We start from the raw sequence: 20,295 nt of genomic DNA, 5'->3' as shown, positions 1-20,295 counted from the left end.
ACACGCTGTTACCCCGACAACTGCGACCTAGCATCAGGCGGCCCAGGAAGGATGGCAATGGATGCCTGCTTTAAATCACAGGTTCAGAGAGATTCTCGATGCTGGGAGGGCAGAAACAGGAGGGCAGTGAGTGATATTTGGGAATGGAGGCGGAGCCGCGGGAGCCTGCTTGTGGGTGGGGATAGTGGACATCGCAGGCCCGGGGCCCCTTACCGCCCCACTAAGCGAGTTTACACTTGGTTTTAGAACAAATTCCCTCATTCTCTTCAGCATATTTACTTTTCTCTATTCTGCTTAAGATACTATATAAAACTTATTTTGCACAGACGGAGCACTAGCTAGTTCCCGGGAGAAGTGAGGAGAGGCCCACAAAGATGTGTGAAGCCGAGGGGAGACCTCGTGTGAATAATATTTGACTGTGCACTCTCTGCACTATCAGGCCACGGAAAACACATGGCTACAAAATTAAACTCATGTGCTGGTTTGGGTGGGGAAAAGGAGAAGGGTGGATGAGACTATCCATATTTGTTAAAAGGTTCAACGTTCATATGCTATCTTGTTACTTTTGGATACGGGCATTTTATACTCGTCAAACAAGTCGGTATTCACAAGTAAAATGAAACAACTTAATGTGCTTTGTGCAAGGCATAATAGGACTGCAGACAAATACACACATACCCCATATTGGTTTCTCCTTACTCTAAATTGTATGTTTCGTATCTGAGTTATTGAAAGTTTAAAATCAATGGCATATTTGAATTGAGAAGATTTTACTATACACATTATAATAATATGATGATTTTAATTAACCTCTGGGTTGAGACTGAAATACATATATTTGTATGTATGTGTGTGTGTGTGTATACACAAACTCATCTCTTTAAAAGTCATAAATGCATTTCTGTTAAGTTCCACATGCACCTAATTTTCATAAAGGAAGTGATATTTCTATATTTTAAGAAAACAGTTTATGTGAAAGAAAACATATAGGAAATTTTTGTCATAAAGCAAAGACTTTCATCAAGAAGAACCATCTAATTTACATGTTTTGAAAATCCACATGCTGTATCCTGAATCTGCTTTGAAGCACATAATTTTGGAATCATGTGACGTGATGTTTATTTGCGAATGAAGATCTCTAAAACAAAAAAGTACAGCCAGCAATAGAATAGTCATCCACTTCTCTCTCTTATTACATTTCAAGTCTGAGAAAATAAAAGTATCAAGCAGATTATCTTCACGTCTAACAAAATTTAACAGTGAATACTGTAGAAGACAGAAGAATAGGGGTAAAGGAGTTAAAAAATACTAAGCAATGAACCATTTAAAAATATTGCTCCAAAAAATAATTAAGAGGAAGATGATTATATTTAAAATAACGTATTCATAGGTAAGATTAACTGAGATTCAAAACAGTAGATAGTTATGATCCCAATTTTTTTCAAAGTTATGTGTGTGTGTACCTGTACATACGACAGTGATGATGCAGGGGAATTCTTGGCTTTACACTTGCCTATATCACTTGCCTATATTTTCTCTACACTTGCCTATGATTTCCACAGCAAATATTACCAGTGAGGGCAGTGCGGTAGGCTGCTTGAGAGAGGAGGCTCAGAATCAAATAGCCTTGGCTTAAGTTCCAGCTGACACTTCCTGGCTATGTGTGTTTTCTCATTTGAAAAACTTGGCTAAGAATAGCACCTTCCTCCTAAGGTGGCTGGGAGGATTAAGTAATATGAGGCCTCAGCACAGGGCCTGGCACTGTGTTCATTATAGCAAATACATGAATCCCAGTTTTTAGGCTATTTTTCCCAGGATTTTAATTCTACACTGAATAGTTTTGAAACTTCATTTAGAAATTATTGTTTCATATATGCAATGTTGTTTACATTTGTCCACAGTTTTTACCTATATTTCTCATCATTCCTTTTTGCATCTCAGAACTTCCTCTGGGATTAATCTCCTTTTCCTTAAAGTACATCCCTAAGAACATTCATAGTGAGGATATTTGTTATTGAAATCTCCCAGTTTGGGTTTGATAATGTCTTTCTTTTGATTTTGTTCTTGAAATATGGTTTCACTTGACATATAATTCTAGGTTCATGGTTATTTTCAGTCAGCACTTTGAAGATATTCCACTGTCTCCTGGCTTCACTGTTGCTAATGAAGAATAGCTGTCGTGTAATTTTCACTTTTTTCTAGGATATCCGTCAACTTTGAATGTTTTGTTCTTTGTTATGCTCTTATTCCATTATCTTATCTCTTTAAAAATATTAAACACACTTATTTAGTATTCTATGCCCAATCATCCAGTATTCATAGCCTTTACAGTTTATTGGCTCACAAGACTCTCATTTCCTTATTTATTTAGTGATTTTTATTTATTGTGAATTCACATACCTTTGAACTTTATCAGTGGGACCTCATTGAGTCCTGTGTTAAAGTGAAATGCCCAGGTAGATGGACTGGAGAGGTGGGAGCACTACCAACATGGGACCACTTTAAAATAAATTTTATGTTTAAAGTTTTCAGGTCCATGTAGGAGATGTAAATTTCAGGCTCAAAACACTTGTGAGTGGAAGCCTAAAATCGGAAGTACTTTTGGCAGAGTTTTCTTCCCAGTGCCAGGACTGAGGTAGGTAACATTTCTTTATGCAGGCAGGTGGTGCTCTGGTATAGCCATTGTGCTGTCTTCCAGGGGTTCTGGCCTCCCACCCTGCTCAAGCCCACTGATTTTCATCTCCTGCCTCCTGGATGTGGCTCATTCAAACTGAGACTCTGGGGTTGGTCAGTGCCCCATCTCCTTCATCCCTCTCAGCAACGGCCTGCTTTCCCCTCTACAATCAAGCTTTTTCATAGTTCTGCCTTCCCTTTACTTTACCACCAGCTCCGCAGTGCTTTGAAAGAGTAAGACAAACGATTCAATTTTATTAAATAGGCAAAAGATTTAGACAGACATTTCACTGATGAAGATATATAGATAACAAATAAGAACATCAGGGAAATGCAAATTATGAAATACCACTACACAAGAATGGCTAAAAGATGAGAAAGACTGACAATATCAAGTATTGCCAAGAACATGGAGCTACTGCAAACCTCAGACGTTGCTGATGGGCATTTAAAATGGTATAACCACTTTGGGAATCAACTTAGCAGTTTCTTATGAAGTTAAACATACATATATGTATTCGTTTTCTTTCTTTTTTTTTTTTTTTGCGATATGCGGGCCTCTCACTGTTGTGGAACACAGGCTCCACATGCACAGGCTCAGTGGCCATGGCTCACCGGCCCAGCCGCTCCGCGGCATGTGGGATCCTCCCAGACTGGGGCACGAACTCGTGTCCCCTGCATCGGCAGGCGGACTCCCAACCACTGCACCACCAGGGAAGCCCTGTATTTGTTTTCTATTGCTATAACAAAACCACAAATTTAGTGGCTTAAAACTACATTTGGTTTTTATCTCATAGCTGTGAAGTTCAGAAGTCTGGGACAGTGTGGCTGGGTTGTCTGCTCATGGTGTCACAAGACTGAAGTCAGGGTGTTAGCCAGACTGAGTCCTCTTCTGGAAGCTCTAGTATGAAATCCACTTCCAAGCTCAGTGAGGGTGTTGGCAGAATGCAGTTCCTTGTGGTTGCAAGACTGAGGTCCCCATTTCCTGCTGGCTGTCAGGTGAGGTCTTCTCTCTTAAGGCTGTCCATATTCCTTCTTAGGGGTCCCCTCCGTCTTCAAGTCAGTGAGGACACATTGCATCTCCCCTGTGCTTCACATCTCTCTGACTTTCTATTTTGTCTGAAAGTTTTTAAAAGGCTCACATGATTAGATTAGGCCCACCCAGCTAATCTCCCTTTGCCGTGTAAGGTAACATAATCATGGGGGCGATAGCGCATCATATTCACGTGTCCCACTGACACTCAAAGGGGAGGGAATTAGGCAAGGGTGAGTATCACTGGGAGTCTTTCTCAGAATTCTGCTTACCATACCATATGAGCCAGCCATTCCATTCCTAGGTACTTACCCAAGAGAAGTGAAAATATGTGTCTACCCAAAGACTTAAAGGTAAATATTTATATCCACTTATTCATTGTAGCAAAAAGCCAGAAAGAACTCAAATATCCATCAACTGGTGACTTAATAAAACAGATTGTGGTATATCCATTCAGTGGAACACCACTCATCAATAGGAAAGGAGCAGGCTCCTGCCATGCACAACAGCATGGAGAAATCGCCAAATCATGGCGGTCAGTGGAAGAATGTGACTACTGTTGGTCTACTTTATTCTGAAACCTGAAACTGGCTCCCATACACAGAGGGCAGGGAGAGACAGAAGAAAGAGGCAACCCGCTTCGTATTGGAAGGTGGCAGGTTTAATCACCAAGGGAGCTTACTTACGAGGCTTGTCTGGGGCAGCTGCAAGATGGGTCGATCGTCACACCTGCCTGCCAGAATCTTAAAAGTTTATGTAGAGGCCTTAACTTAGTTTAGTCCTGTATACTGTCCCCATGGCCTCAGCACCACATCACCATCTCCAGGCTGTGTCTTTGGGTGGTTTCTAGCACAGGGAAGGCAGGCAAAGCTCACATTCCAAGGACGGGGAGGAGGTAAAGAGCCTTCAATTGCCCAGCTCTTGGGTCAGCTATTGGTCATGTCCTCTTTTTTTTTTTTTTTTTTTTGCCGTACGCGGGCCTCTCACTGTTGTGGCCTCTCCCGTCGCGGAGCACAGGCTCCTGGATGCGCAGGCTCAGCGGCCATGGCTCACGGGCCCAGCCGCTCCACGGCATGTGGGATCTTCCTGGACCAGGGCATGAACCCGTGTCCCCTGCATCGGCAGGCGGACTCTCAACCACTGCGCCACCAGGGAAGTCCTGGTCATGTCCTCTTGATGACCTCCTCCAACAAACACAGAAACTACATGCTGTATGACTTAATTTATATGAAGTTCTAGAATAGGCAAAACTATAGTAATTGGAAATAGATCAGTGGTTGCCAGGGGTGAGGGGGAGGGGAAAGGACTGACAATAAGGGGGCACAGGGGACTTTGTGGGGTGATGGAAATGTACTGTATCGTGGTTATGGTGCTGGTTACGTGACTCTATACATTTGTCGATATTCACTGAATGGTACAGTTAAAATCAGTGAATTTCATTGTATGTAAATAATACCTGAACAGAATGGACAAAAAAGACTAAGGTTTTTATATTTTATCCAGCATTTTAAGGTGTTCCATACTGGGAGTTTCTCTATCCATTTAATCCACAAAATTCATCTAAGACTTTCTTAACTGTGTATAAATGTGCCTGTATGTTTCATGCCTAGCCCTTACCCTCAGTGGAATTGCACAGTCACTTGGTTATTGTTTATCTCCTCTGGGCTAGACCATAAACCCCATGTGGACAGGGTCATGTTCACCACTGTAACCCAGGACCTGCCCAGAGTGGCCCTTGGATAAATATTTGCTGGATTACAAAAATATTTGTTAATTAAATGAATAGCCCCTCCCCCAGAGCTATTTGGAACACTGGAAAATCTGATTCCACATCTTTCTTCCAGCTGATCTCTTGTTACCTTCAAATCTATTACTAAAACATTTTCTAAACTGTAATTGAAAGTTGGAGTTAGAAACCATTCATTTAGCCCCATTACGTTATAGAAACCACTTATCCCGGCTTCTGTTTTCTGGGCTGGAAGCCCAGGGTGCACTCCAAGTGTCACCACATGGGCTGAGAGGGGAGAAGTACAGCAGCTGAGGCTGAGTCTGTGGGCTGCTCTGGCTGGACCCCCCCCTCACCCCCACCCCCTCCCGATTTCCTGTCATTTCCAGTCCTCTTTGGTCACGGCAGACTAAGCACCCTATTTCACTCCAAGGCTTAAATTCCGTTTTCTCTTTAAGGTACACATGATTCATCTAAACTTTAAAAATATATGTATATTAGCATTAGTCAGAGGGCAATGTTATTTAAGATCAGGTGATCTCAGTAACATGAACAGAAACCAAAGAATGCAGAGCCCTCTGGGCTGGAGCCTACAGCGCCCTCAGAGGAGAACAGGGCCCAGGAAGGCACCAGACATATTTCTTTGTTTAGGAACTAATTAGGGCCTCCATTCACTTGACCTTGGTCTTTGGTTACTTATTTGTAAATGTCACACCCCGCCACTGCCCCCCACCACCCGCTTCCAGGACAGAGCCAAGGTACAAAACTGCCAAGTGCTCAAATGCTTCCTGGTTATTGTGATCTATCAACAGGGAAAGTCAGGTGAGAAACAGGTATTTCCCTTGCCTTTGCTTTTAGTATACAAATCTGTAAGCACAAATTTCGCGCTCCCTTTTGAAGATGCAATATAGTGCACATTGGCTATTTGCTACCCAGCATTTATCATCCCAGCCTGGCAACAGATGCTTGAATTTCCAGAGAAAGTTTGGCTTGGGTCAGATTGAAACTAAGTTCCAGGAGTGGGCCCCATAATCTTAAACCAGTGGCACACCCACTTGTGCCCCCAAGTCACCTGGATTGGCACTAACCCAATCAGAGCCAGTGAGCCACAAGAAGATATTTGCTGAGACTTTGGGGGAAAATAAACCTTCTTTTTCTTGTAGCGATTCTGGGAGAACAGACTATCCTTTTTACTCTGGATAGTATGGTATAAGAATGTGACTTTGGGGCTTCCCTGGTGGCGCAGTGGTTGGGAGTCCTCCTGCCGATGCGGGGGACACGGGTTCGAGCCCTGGCCCGGGAACATCCCACATGCCACGGAGCGATTAAGCCCGTGCACCATAGCTGCTGAGTCCGTGCTCTAGAGCCCACTAGCCACAACTACTGAAGCCCGTGCGCCTGGAGCCCTTGCTCTGCAGCGGGGGAGGTCATGGCGGTGGGAGGCCCGTGCACCGCGGCGAAGGGTGGACCCCACTCGCCGCAACTAAAGCCCACGAACAGCAGCGAAGACCCAACACAGCCAAAAATAAAAACAAATAAATAAATTAAAAAAAAAAAAAGAATGTGACTTTGGAGCTGCTGTAGCAATTTTTCCATTAAGGGAGACCTTGGAGCTGCCTTTGTGGCCACCTTATGGAGGCTGAGGATAAAACCAACACCATAGAAGGCAGAGTGGGGAGGAGAAAAATCTGGCCCCAGGTGGCGTCTGTTGAGCTGCTGGATCAAACCTCACCTGAAGTCAGCACCTCTAGATTTCCAGTTACCACTGAATCAATAAACTCCCTTTGTCTTATAAGGCAAACTGATTTCAGTTTTCTGTCATTTACAATTTTAAGATGTGACATTTAGTTTGAGGATGCTCATATTAAAACTACAGTGTCATTTAGACATTGCCTGAAAGTTCTATTTTGCCTAGATTTTTCATAAATCTTTCACAAAAGTTTCACAACTGTTTTTCAAACTTTCAGAATTCTAACACGCAGACACCAGGTTGACTGCTGCCCAACGTCCTGACACTCAGTAATTCCCTGATCTTTGTAAGGCTTTTCTACTGCGATGCAACATAGAATGTATGTGCTAGTTCTTGAAGCAAAAGCCTAGAAAAGGCCAAGGAGAAAAACTAGAGGCACAAAGGAACAGAGGCATCGTTGCTACTTTGTCTGATCCACCTGAGAAGATTGGATCCTCAAAATGCGAACAGTAATTCTGAAGAACATCAGTAGCATGAAAAATGTATGGTACTTGTGATCAAAGACAGATCCTCAGGGTCTGATGTACCACCTTTATTTTAAAAGTTTCATTAGTGATTTGATATGAAGAAAACTTCTTTTACTGAGCAAACATAAGTTTATTTTTTCCATCTTATGGCTCTCAAATGAAAGTAGTTGACATTTATCACTGCTGACTGTATGTCAGACACCGTGATATGCTTCACCTCATTTGATCCTCAGATAATCTTATAAAGTTGCAGCTTCATTTTACAGATGAGGAGACTGAGGTTCAGAGTGGCTAAGTAAGAGACCACACAGCACATGTGTGACGGAGCGGGGGCCCAAATCCAGGTCTGAAACCAAAGTCTCTGTTTTAACCAGTTCTCCATATTTGTCTCCAGTTCAGCCTGTCCACCTCAGTTCAGATCGTTCCAGCATTTCATCCAAATAACAGCCAGTCTTTATCACCTTTCCCTGCTGCACTCTATCATGAAAGCATTCTCTTATCTATGCGTGAACCATCCTCCTCCACTAGTCCTCTCTCAGGGCTGGGACACACAGGAGGGGAGGAGTAAACAAACACCTTGCAGAGGTGGGAAAGCTGTGGGTTCTGAAGATCACACTTAGCTCTCCCACCCCATCCATCAAAATCCTACGCACCCTTCGCCAGAGACCACCCTCCTCAGACCGAAGGAAACAGCTCCCTCTGGGGAGGCTCAGAGCCCTTCACCTCCCTTCCATTTGTCCTCCAGAACTGAGAATACACACCTACTGTGTGACTGCACACCTACTGTGTGCACCACTCTTTGTGTACTTGTCCCATTCTTTCCATGAAAATATTGCCTTTTCTCACTGTTGTAACTCAGAGTGCATAGCATCGGCCCAATGTATTGAGTCAGTCATTTTTTAATAGAAAAAAAGAAAGAGAAAGAAAAAATGTGGACGGCAGCATGCTGCACCACAGCTAATGGGTCAACAAGGGGCGTGGGCATGTTTGGAGCACCTACTCCAGGCGCTGGATGCAGGTCCTGTATTGCAGCCAGCCGCACTCTGGGAGGCGGGACCTGTTCCCACTTTATGGAGGGGGAAACAGATGGGGCTTGGCCTGTAACACCCAGGGAAAAGCCAGCGCTGCAGCCAGGGGGCGACCGAGAGTGCGAGAAGATGCTGGACCGTGGGTACCAAAAGCTGCTGGGATTCACCCTGGAGCGGGAGTCAAGCCCCCACATGACACCTAATGGAAGGCTGAGGGGACCACGTCCTAGAGTGAGAAACAAGAGGGAAGGCGGTGGGAGACCAGGGATGTGGCAAAGGGCCAGAAGCAAAGGCAAACTCATTTTCCCTCCATTCTGCCCAAAGTGACCACAGCCCTAACTGGGAATAAAGTCAGCAGGAGCTAACTGCTACAGAGGACGAAAATCAGTCTCATGGGTTCTTGGAACTTGACTGAGCAGTTTGCTTCCTACGAAGCAGGACCTTCCTCCAAATTCCTGTTGAACCTCAGTCTCTCCTGATTGCACGGACACTCATTACAGGGATTTATGACATTTTGTTTAATAAAACTTCATCCTCAATTCCCTGCCTTCAACAACCTCAACAAAAAATGTGCCTTTCTGGAGGTGGGGGGTGGTGATGGTTGCGCACCAAAGTGAATGCACTTAGTGTCGTGGATCTGCACTTAAAAATGGCTAAAATGGTAAATTTTATGTTATGTCTATTTTATCACAGTTTTTAAAATGTGATTACCAAGTGCTTACCAAAACTCTTCACCAACTTCTGTTTAGGCCCTGTGGCTTTATGGTCACGCCCAAATCGTCCGGAGCCTGAGCTATTAATTGTGCCCTCCCTCCTCCAAGTGTTCCCTGCCTGCCCTCCACCCAGCATCAGTCCCTTCCACCCCCGTCCTACCCTGCAAGCCCCGTCAGTCCGAGGGGGCAGGCACAGGCGGAGATAGTTAGGTGTGGGTCTCTCTCGTGCCTCCTGGTGAAGCCTTGTTGCCTGTGTCTGCGATTTTAGAAACAACGTACGTCAAGGCTCAGCAGTCCCTGGCCTACGAATGCACCGCGCATAGACTGAGCTCCTGTCAGAAGGGGCATCTCTGAGGCAGATACTGGGCACGAAATCCCTTTCCCTGCAGGTGCTGGAAGCAAAGAATTTCCTGTGTTCTACCAGCGCGTGGTAGGAAACAACCCTCAGGGTGAAGACAGAGGCCACCTTTCAGATTCCGTGTTTTATAGCATCTAGTTTCTTCTTTTAATTCATCAGGCATGAGAAAGATCCCCATTCATATTTCCTAAATCTGCATTCACTGGTTTGTAAAATTCAGAAATGGACTCAAAAGAGGCCAGAGTACTCAAGTGCTATAGATGTGATTCTGTGTTACAGATATACTCCCAAAGAGTGGGGGGACATCAATTGTTGCGCGTGACAATGACAGCTAACTTTTCCTGAGTGTTTCCCTGCACCAGGCACGGGGCTAACTTTCCCCCCATGCTTTGTCTCATGGAATCATCTAGGCAGCCCTATGCTCAGGGCACAAATGAGGAAGTTTGGCACAAAGCAATTCCTTAGCTCACCCCAGATCCCAGTGGGCATACATGGCAAAGCCAGACTTGAGCTCAGGTGGCCTAAGATCAGAGCCCTACCTAATGTTAGAGCTCTTTCTTATCACCAAAGTACAAAGGAACCTTGTAAAAACCTATAAAAGAGCTTTTGATAAACCCTTTCAGGGAGAAGAGAAAGATTCCGCCCTGAAGATGATTGGACCATAGTTCTTTCCATTCTGTACATTCAGACTTTCATTTATCAGATTTTAAGTGTAACATACTTTCACACAGTTCACCTAAGATGTTTTGTGGCACATTTAACATTTCATTGTCAAGGCAACAATCCAAATATGGTAATCCTTAGAACTTGGAAGAGGAGCCTATATAACACAGTCTGTAGAAAATCAGAGAGAAATGAACATTTCTGCTACCAAAGCCTTTTGTTGAAAAGAAGAAAAGAGGCACTTAGCTCTCTGAGTCATAGAAGCCTTCTGTCATTTTAGATAAGCTGCCAGCCACTGACCAACCAGAACCCACGGGCCTGGGGCGGGCGTCCTTGTTCAGATAAAGGCTGCACATGACCAGAGTAGGAAATAAAATAAAACCCGAAATGCAGTTCTGAGGGTGATGAGAAAGATGCTGATGCTGATGAGATTGTTTGGTACTTTCTCCCTTGCAACCAACACCAGCTTTTGCAGGTTCCTGGGAACACTTGATCCCATGATGTTTGCAGTCAGTGATTCTTGTCTGGAACTGGGTCGTGGGCTGTTCTAGAGGTGATGCTGCCGGTCTGTGGAGTCCAGGGCTGGAGCCGGCACCTGGGGAGCAGCTTCTGCCCTCAGGAGGCTCTGGCCGTCCCTAACGCTGTGGGTTCAGGGCTCACTCTCATCCTCAACCCCACCCCCTACCCCAGCATTCTTCCACCCTCACTCCTGAGATGCTCCTTCCCAACAACTCAGACTGAAGGATCTTTGATGTTAAGCACCTGCCATGCGTCTGCTACTGAATCCATGGGGGGAAGGGGAATACCTTTTAAAAAGTTCAATAAAGTAAAGGGAGGAAACCACCCCCTTTGAAACCTTCCCTTCCTGCTTTCTCCTGTTGAAACCATTTTTACAAAAAATAGAGAACTCCCCCAAGACATACTAAATAGAATCTGACTGAGGAAAATTCAGTTTTTCAGACACATAGAAATGTTGTGTCTGTCATCTGGCAGGTTTGAAGCCGAGTAGACACCATGCTCTGTCTGGCAGTCGCTGGAGAATCCTGTGACTCATCTGTGATTCTTCATCCTTGGAGTTTAGGGAGGGGCTGGGGACGTAAGCCAGGAGAGCAGGGTTTGGAGAGTCTCAGACTCAGGAAGCTTCCAGACTTTCATTTATGGTTTTTGGATATAGTCCAGCTGGGTAGGGAGGAAATTACCTGCAGCTCCTGGCACTGCTCAGACTGTGTGTCTCAACACGGGCTGGATAGGGGAGCAGGTGCTGGAAGTTAGGAGCCGGGCTCTAGGGCACTTTTGGTGATGCTACAACAACCAGAAGCAGATGTATCTGCTGGCGCCCTGGCTGACAGTCATCCAAGATTAAGTCCAAGATCAAGTGAATGTCTCTCCCTTTCTTACATAGCTCGCACTCTCTTATTCTGTCTGAATGAAGAGTGCAAATGGCCCATATTCTTTTTCTTTTTTATATAAATTTATTTATTTTATTTATTTATTTTTGGCTGTGTTGGGTCTTTGTTGCTGTGCACGGGCTTGCTCTAGTTGAGGCGAGCGGGGGCTACTCTTCGTTGCAATGCGCAGGCTTCTCATTGCGGTGGCTTCTCTTGTTTGTGGAGCACGAGCTCTAGGTGCGCAGGCTTCAGTAGTTGTGGCGCGCGGGCTCAGTAGTTGTGGCTTGTGGGCTCTAGAGCGCAGGCTCAGTAGCTGTGACGCACGGGCTTAGTTGCTCCGCGGCATGTGGGATCTTCCCAGACCAGGGCTCAAACCCGTGTCCTCTGCATTGGCAGGCGGATTCTTAACCACTGCGCCCCCAGGAAGCCCCCCATTTTCTTGAAATCACAACTTTACTTCCACCCGTGTTAAAATCCCACGCTCTACCACGTGTGGCACACCTCGTCCTTGGTGAACTTCTGGGGCCGTTACATCTGTCATTCTTGCACCGCCCCCACCCCCCACGAAGGGCCTGTGAATACCCCGCTGCTGCCCCGCCCCCACCGTGGGCTGTTCCCTGGGCGTCTCTCAATCCGCAAAGATGCTCCTGCCGTGCTTGCTGGAAGTCTCATTATGATTCTGGAAACACCTGCTTGGCGTTTCCCTGCTTTAGTTTCTGCTTCAAAACGATTCTGTCAGGGTTTTATGTCACGATCACTTTCCTAGTCAGTTTTTTCTACTTTTCTCTTTTGAAAATCATAATGCTGGTGACACTTTGAAATCCCACTAGTACACACGAGGAGGGAAAGTGAATAAAAACCCTCATGGTGTCTACCCTCTGTGCCAAGAACTTTGCTTATGACTCATGTGAACGTGCATCAAGAAAATAGCAAGGGATCATATTGTGCATGTGTGTGTGTGTGTGTACATGTATCATTACTGAACAGTAAAACTATAAAAGCATTTTAACAAAACTCCACCCATTATTCTTCTACTAACACACAAAATATATTTGTAGTTGTGCATTCCATTCCCACCTTTGCCAAATACATACATCTTATATGTTAGATCACAGAAAACATACAGTTTTATTTGGTGACAAAGGAATTCCTATCGACAGTGGTTTCTTTCTTTGCACCTCCCCCAGAGCACATCAGGTAATCCACGTTTCTAGTCTAGCAATTATTTCCCTAAACCACAATTAATATCTGTGTATCATTCCTTCCTGTCGCTAGAGGGGAGAGAGCGGGACCCATTTATCTTTACATTCATAGCATCCAGCATGGCGTGCCTGGTACACAGCTGGCACCTGATAAGTACCTGTTAAGGGACTGATAACAAGCACAATGCAATCTGAGGAGGTTAGTCTAGACTGAGGTCATTCTTGCTCCGGGGGCTGTGAGTTTGTACAGAGTCCAGAGTCCATGGAATCCTAGACATTTAGTACATGGGATTAGAGGGGGCATCCTGAAATTTTCAAAAAGCATGCCCATAGTAAGTTCTCAGTAAGATGTAATCTGCCAGATGCACAGTAGACATGCAAAGGCACGAGGAATGATGAGCCACAACTTGAGTTGTTGCAGCTCAGCTCTTGGTCAGAGGCCTAAGGTAGACTTGCTGAATCATTGGCCTTGAGGGCTGCTGATGGCTGAATGTGATTTGAAAAACTCAGAACTCACATAGCATTCAGCTCGAATGAACCATAGTGATGAACATAAACCATTGGAAGTAACTCACAATCCCCATTATGATGATCAACCTCGACCTGAATCTGCACTATACAGATGAATTAAGTTCAAAGCAAATAGCAAATTGAAAGGCAAATTAAATTTCACTGGCAGTGAAATGGTCTGAGAGAGATTCTGGAAAGATGGCAGTGGTGAAAGAACAGTTTTTTAAATCACATCAAATTTCCTCATAAAAAGCAACAAAGGAGCAAAACCAAAACCCCATGAACAATCTTTACAAGGAAACTGGAATTTAAACCATCCCCACGAACCCCAAACTACAAGTAGCTGAGACCCTGACAGACCTTTGCACAGGAGAATCTCAAAGTATCATCAAGTATTCACTGGAGAGCATGATGGAACAGGTTGAGAGGGGCAGATGGAACAGAAGGGGTCCATCCTGTCCAAGAGCGGGTGAATCCAAGAGGTCTGTGGTAAGCTCAGCCTAATCCCTATGAACCCCCGAAGCAATCCATCCAGAGCCCCCTTCAGGCACAGAGCTCCACGTGGAGGAGAAACTATGCCATCAAAATAGAGCAGGACATGGACAAGAAAGACAGGAGAGAGAAAGTCCAGATAAAGGTAATGAAGGGAAACAGAGCCAGGAAATCTCAGAACACAAGTCACACACACGCACACACACACGCACACACACGCACACACACAATCAAAAACCAAGAGGGAGTTCTGTGAAGATAGAAAAGCTACACTACCTCCTTCTAAAAGTGGAGAAAAATTAATTTTTCCTATAAACAAACAATATAAAAAGTCAAATTCCATATAAAGTTCTTAAGGGGGAATAAAAGAGCCGAATAACAATATACAGACATTGAAAGTATACCAGAAAAAAAAGTTCACAGGAAAGATCACAGTTATAACTTTCTCTTTAAAAGTGAGCTAAAATACATTCAGAAAACGATACAACTGAATAGACATTCCTTCAAAGAAAACATAGAAGTGGCCAATAAGTGTATCAAAATATGTTCCACATCATTAGCCACCAGTGAAATGCAAATCAAAACCACAATAAAGGGCTTCCCTGGTGGCGCAGTGGTTGAGAGTCTGCCTGCCGATGCAGGGGACACAGGTTTGTGCCCCGGTCCTGGAGGATCCCACATGCCGCAGAGCGGCTGGGCCCATGAGCCATGGCTGCTAAGCCTGCGCGTCTGGAGCCTGTGCTCCACAACGGGAGGGGCCACAACAATGAGAGGCCCGCGTACCACAAAAAAAAACAAAAAAACCCCCAAAAAACCCAAAAACACAATAAAAAATCACTTCACACCCACTGGGATGGCTATAATCAAAAAGACAGACAATAGCAAGTGTTGCCAAGGATGTGGAGAACTTGGAAACTTCATACACTGCTGGTGGTGGTACAGCCACTTTGGAACATAGTTGGCAGCTCCTCAAAAAGTTACACAGAATTACCATACGACCCAGCATTTCTACTTCTAGGTACTTAACCAAGAGAATTGAAAAAATACATCCACACAAAAACTTGTGCGTGAATATTCACAGCAGCATTGTTGATAATAGCCCCAAAGCGGAAACAACCTAAATGACAATCAATTGATGAATGGATGGACAAATTGTGGTATATCCATACAATGGAATGTTATTTGGCCATAAAGAGGAATGAAGTGTTGATCCATGCTACAACATGGATGAACATATGCTAAGTGAAAAAGCCTGGCACAAAAGACCATATATTGAATTTCATTTCTATGAAATGCCCAAAATATGCAGATCAATAAAGACAGAAAGTAGTTTAGTGGTTGCCTCAGGAGTTGGGGGGAAATGGGGAGTGATAATGGGTATAGAGTTTCTTTTTGGAGCAATGAAATGTTCTAAAACTCTGATGGTTGCACTTTTCTGTGAATGAAACAGAGTTCCCCTAAAACTGAGTTCCTCTGCCGAGTCTATAATTAACCTCTCTATGCAAAACGTTATTCCCTCTTTGTCCAAAACATGTTCCCCTGAAGATTGAGGAGTATCAAAGAAAAGGGGTGATTGAAACTGAGCAGGACACTGTGGGGCCCTCCTGAGCACAAAATCCTTTATGTGTCCCTCATATCTTGTTTATAGGAAAAAGTCTTCAACCTCTTAGACCTTCCCTGAGTTCCAAAGGGCAGATTCGAAGCGTTAGTGCTTAGGGAAGGGAGGGAATGCAGAAACAAAGGAAAAGCAGTCAAACAATAGAGCAGCAGTAAAGCAGAGTCCTAATTCCTCCTCAAGGAATATACAGAACAATATCTTTGTGTTCTTCTGTAGCAATTAAGGCCCCCACTCAGGTGGAGGATGGTAACTTCAGGCCGAGCACAGGATTCCTGGAGCACCACCCTGTTACCTCACCACCAATTTACTTCTGACCAATTAGAAAAAAATCACACACTCTGCGGCCCTCACCCCCAAATTTGCCTTAAAAACTCTTCCCCAGGAACCATCGGGGAGTTTGGGTATTTTGAGCACAAGGCACCCGTTTTCTTTGCATGGCCCTGCAATAAACCTTTCTCTGCTCCAAACTCCAACGTTTCGGTTTGTTTGGCCTCACTGTGCATCAGGCACGTGAACTTGGGTTCGATGACATGAATACAACTAAAACCCAATGAACTGTACACTTTAAATAAGTGACTTGTATGGTATGAGAACTTTATTTCATAAAGCACTTGTTTAAGGGAAGAAAATTATAAAAGACATAAAAGAACAATATAAACCAGAATTCAAAACTCAGAAATGAGGTGATAGAATTCAGAAAGAATTAGAAATAAAAGAAAAAAATCTTTTCAGAAATGAGGACTAAACTACAAGAAACAACAGATTGAATAAAAACAATAGATAATGTTTTAAGAGACATAGAAGGTGAAAAGGAAGACATTTTTTTAAAATCAAAAAGAAATGAAAGATATTAAAAGGATTCAAGAGAAAGTGACAAATATTGGAAACGAAGAAGATCAAACACATAGATAGTAGGAGTTTCTAAAGAAAAATATCAAAGCAAGAGAAAAGAAGAAATACTGAAAACTATAATTCAAGAAAACTTTCCTGAAATGAAAAAGAGTTGAAACTATGTATTGAGAGAGAACACACATCTTGAGTATCGACCGAACAATCGACGCCAAGATCTATTTTAGTAAAATTACTGGAGTTAAAAAGAAAAAAAGGAAGAAAGAAAAGAAAAATACCCTTTTGTTGTCCATGCAAAACTGATGAGAGACTTATAAGAGAAAGAAAATCAGATTTTCATCAGAAGAAAACAGAATAATATGTTTAAGATACTCAAGAAAATAAAATGTGAGCAAAGATTTTATATCCTGCAAAACTGGCTTTTGGGTAAAAGGTACAAACTGTTATCAACATCAGAGAATATTGTTTCCATGAGCTTTTCCTGAGGAGTTGATTAGAGAAAGACTCGAAAAGCCAGAATGATTAGAGATACATTGATATATGGACTGAGGGGGGAACATTAGACATATAGAACTAAAACTAAGTGAGGGTTAAAAAGGAGAGTATATAGTGTGTCATGGCTGAAAGTGCAGACAATGTGACTATAGAACAAGTATAAAAAATAATAGAGGAGAATAGAAAGAATGCATGCAAAAATTTTAGACTATTCTCAATAATTTTATTGGTGATGGTAGTAATGTTATTCTGAGGCTGTTATATATGTAATGTGGACTAAAGCAAATGAGTATTATGGATATACGAATTCTATCGTCCCTTGAGAACCAGGATTGTCATTTTCAAGGAGATACAACTATAACAGAAAAGAGATTATAAAAAACCTGAAGTCCTGAATTGAACTGGAAATATCAGTAGGAATTCATGAGATATTTTATCTCTATCTATCAATCTATGTATTGATACCTATGTATCTACCTATCTATTGAAAGGGGCCTAGAAACAATCACCCAATCCAGTTGCAGTGAACATTTCCAATACCCGGATGGTGGCTTGAAATACCATTTTCCACTCAAAGAAACCAAGACTTCCTGGAGCAATGTTTGAATCCGGTACAGTATTAGCCTGGACCCTCTTGTCATACAAAATAGGACTCAACTAGCAAAGGCCACTAGAGTCACGTCAGAAGGACTCAGAAACCAACTTGAAGGGGCACCATTGACCAAATAAGGGACAATTTGAGAATCAAAAAGCATAATAAAGGCGACCAACTGAAATCATGAAATATTTTTCAATTCAGGGGTTTGTAGGTCATTTCTACGTACTCTATTGTTTGAGGCAGTCACATGCCCTCTCAGATTCAATGGGAGGGGACACAGACCCCACCACTTAAGCTCGGAAGTGCCAGAGAATTCGCAGCCACGTTTTAAAACCATCACAGGGACGAATTCATTTTCTCAGAAACTGGTAATTAAAGCAAAGAAAATTAAGCTATTTCTATGTGAATGGTGCCACTGAGAGAGCAAATACAAAAGAAGGGAAGCCACCCTGTACGAAAATGTCCAACTAATGAATAAAAAATAAATGATTAAATAAGAATATCACAACTTTGCATACCTCAGTGAATTAATGGAGATAGATGTTGAGTAGCAACAGCAGGTAACCTCACAAAAAGAGAGACAAGCAGTGATAACCTGTCTTGTGATGAAAGAAGACACCACCACCTGGAGTCCTGCAGAAGAGACTGAACGTGAGTGTGATCCAGCCTCCGGATCCAGCTACAAATGTGCAGGATATACAGAGGACGGGGGAGATGCTGGATTGTACCCACAAATCTGCAGTCGGGGAAATACAGACTCTGAGGTGTTCTGTAGGTCAAATACCCTAGGTGAACAGCTCAATTGAAAAGGAAATAAAGTGAGACAAGCTGGGACCTGGGACCTGGGACCCTTTGCTGCAGTGCCTGCACCTGGACAAACATCTCCTTGAGCAACAAAATGCAAAGAAACTATAAGGGACTAAAAATAACTGCACGCATGTGCAGTTGGGGCGAATTCTGGACAACAAGATACCAAAAGACCAAAAAACCCAGCTGCCACTTCTGAAGCAGAAGGAGCAATAGCAGGGTGTTGCATATGTCCCCTGCACACACCAACACCAAGGGGTGGGCAAACTACCTAAGCCAGGCCTCTGGCCTGACCCCTGGACCTGCCCCTACCCTCACCCCATATAAGGAACCAGTTCACCCCGCTTTAGGGAGCAAGTGAGCAAGGGAACCTGGTGTTTGTTCTCGCTCCCCACTGCTGTAGCAGGGGCCCCTGTAGAGCCTTCCCTGAATTTCTTGTCTGGCCTCTGATCGATTTCTATCGATTAAGGAGGCCAAGAACCCTGGTCAGTAACAAAAGGAACAGAGCGGAGCCTGTAGGTTAAAGTAAACTCAAAAGTTTATATCAAAAGATATAAAATAGAGCTTCCCTGGTGGCGTAGTGGTTGAGAGTCCACCTGCCGATGCAGGGGACACGGGTTCGAGCCCCGGTCCGGGAGGATCCCACATGCCGCGGAGCGGCTGGCCCCGTGAGCCATGGCCGCTGAGCCTGCGCGTCCGGAGCCTGTGCTCCGTAATGGGAGAGGCCACAGCAGTGAGAGGCCCGCGTACCGCAAAAAACAAACAAACAAACAAACAAAAGATGTAAAATGTAAAAATAAGGGGGGAGGCGCACAGACTAAACTATAGCGTGTCTAGGTAGGCATGCACATTTGGTTGATAAAACCATGAAGAAACAAGGAAGTGATTACAACAAAAGTCAGCATCGTGGTTACTTTCCAGGGAAGGGAAAGAACTGAGGTTGGAACTGTGCCATGGACAAGGTGTCTGGGAGGCCAGCACTTTTGGTCACATGAGTGTTCACCTTATGATGACTCATTAAAGCTCTGTGTTTATTTGGGGGGGGGGGTTCTATATGCTTGATTTTACAATAAAAAAGTGCAAAGAGAGGGGAACAGAGGAAGACAGAGAGTGATTTTGATGGTGGTGGTAGTGGTATTGGTCCTGGCAGCTAACATGTCTTGCACACTTACTAATTAGATAATGGATTATCTAATTTAATTCTATTATCACCACTATTACCTCCATTTTTCCTATGGTGAAACTAAGGGTTTACAAGAGTTAAGTAACCTCAACAAGGCCTTAAGTTAGTGAGTGGTACACCTAAAATTTGGTGACGACTCACAAACCGAATATTCTCACAAGTTAAGGAAGAGCAAGGCCATCCCCATGCTCTGTTCTCCCCTCCTCTGCTGAGTGAAAAAAAGTGGAATACAGAGTATTTACTCTTTGATATCCATTAGGGAGCGATTGTAAAATGTACTCTTTATTTTTGGCAAATAGCACTTTAGGGGAGTAAAGCTGTCCTAAGCACTTGTGATAAGTTACTGATACACAAGATAATAATTCGATTTGAGATTTACAAAAAGTAATTTACTCTTATCATGGTTTTAAATATCCAGCTACCTTTACTGAAAGCAAACGTCCTACACACCCTTATTATTCATTCTGTTTCTAATCTTTAAAAGGGAAGGAGTTTTAAATCATATGCTTAAAAAATTTATATAGAGAAAGAAAATAAGTGATTTGGTTTTTAAAATAAAATTTTGGCTATAAAGTGAAGCCATACCATTTATTTATTTATTTGTTTGTTTGTTTGTTTATTTTCCAAGTTTGTTAATCTTTTATTATGCATAAGAGATTATAGAAATTACGACATTTTTAAAAAAGGGACATTGGGGGCTTCCCTGGTGGCACAGTAGTTAAGAATCCGCCTGCCAATACAG

Source organism: Mesoplodon densirostris, chromosome 1 (assembly GCF_025265405.1).
Source record: "Mesoplodon densirostris isolate mMesDen1 chromosome 1, mMesDen1 primary haplotype, whole genome shotgun sequence".
NCBI classification, from domain to species: Eukaryota; Metazoa; Chordata; class Mammalia; order Artiodactyla; family Ziphiidae; genus Mesoplodon; species Mesoplodon densirostris.
Note: the sequence above shows the minus strand (reverse complement) of the source record.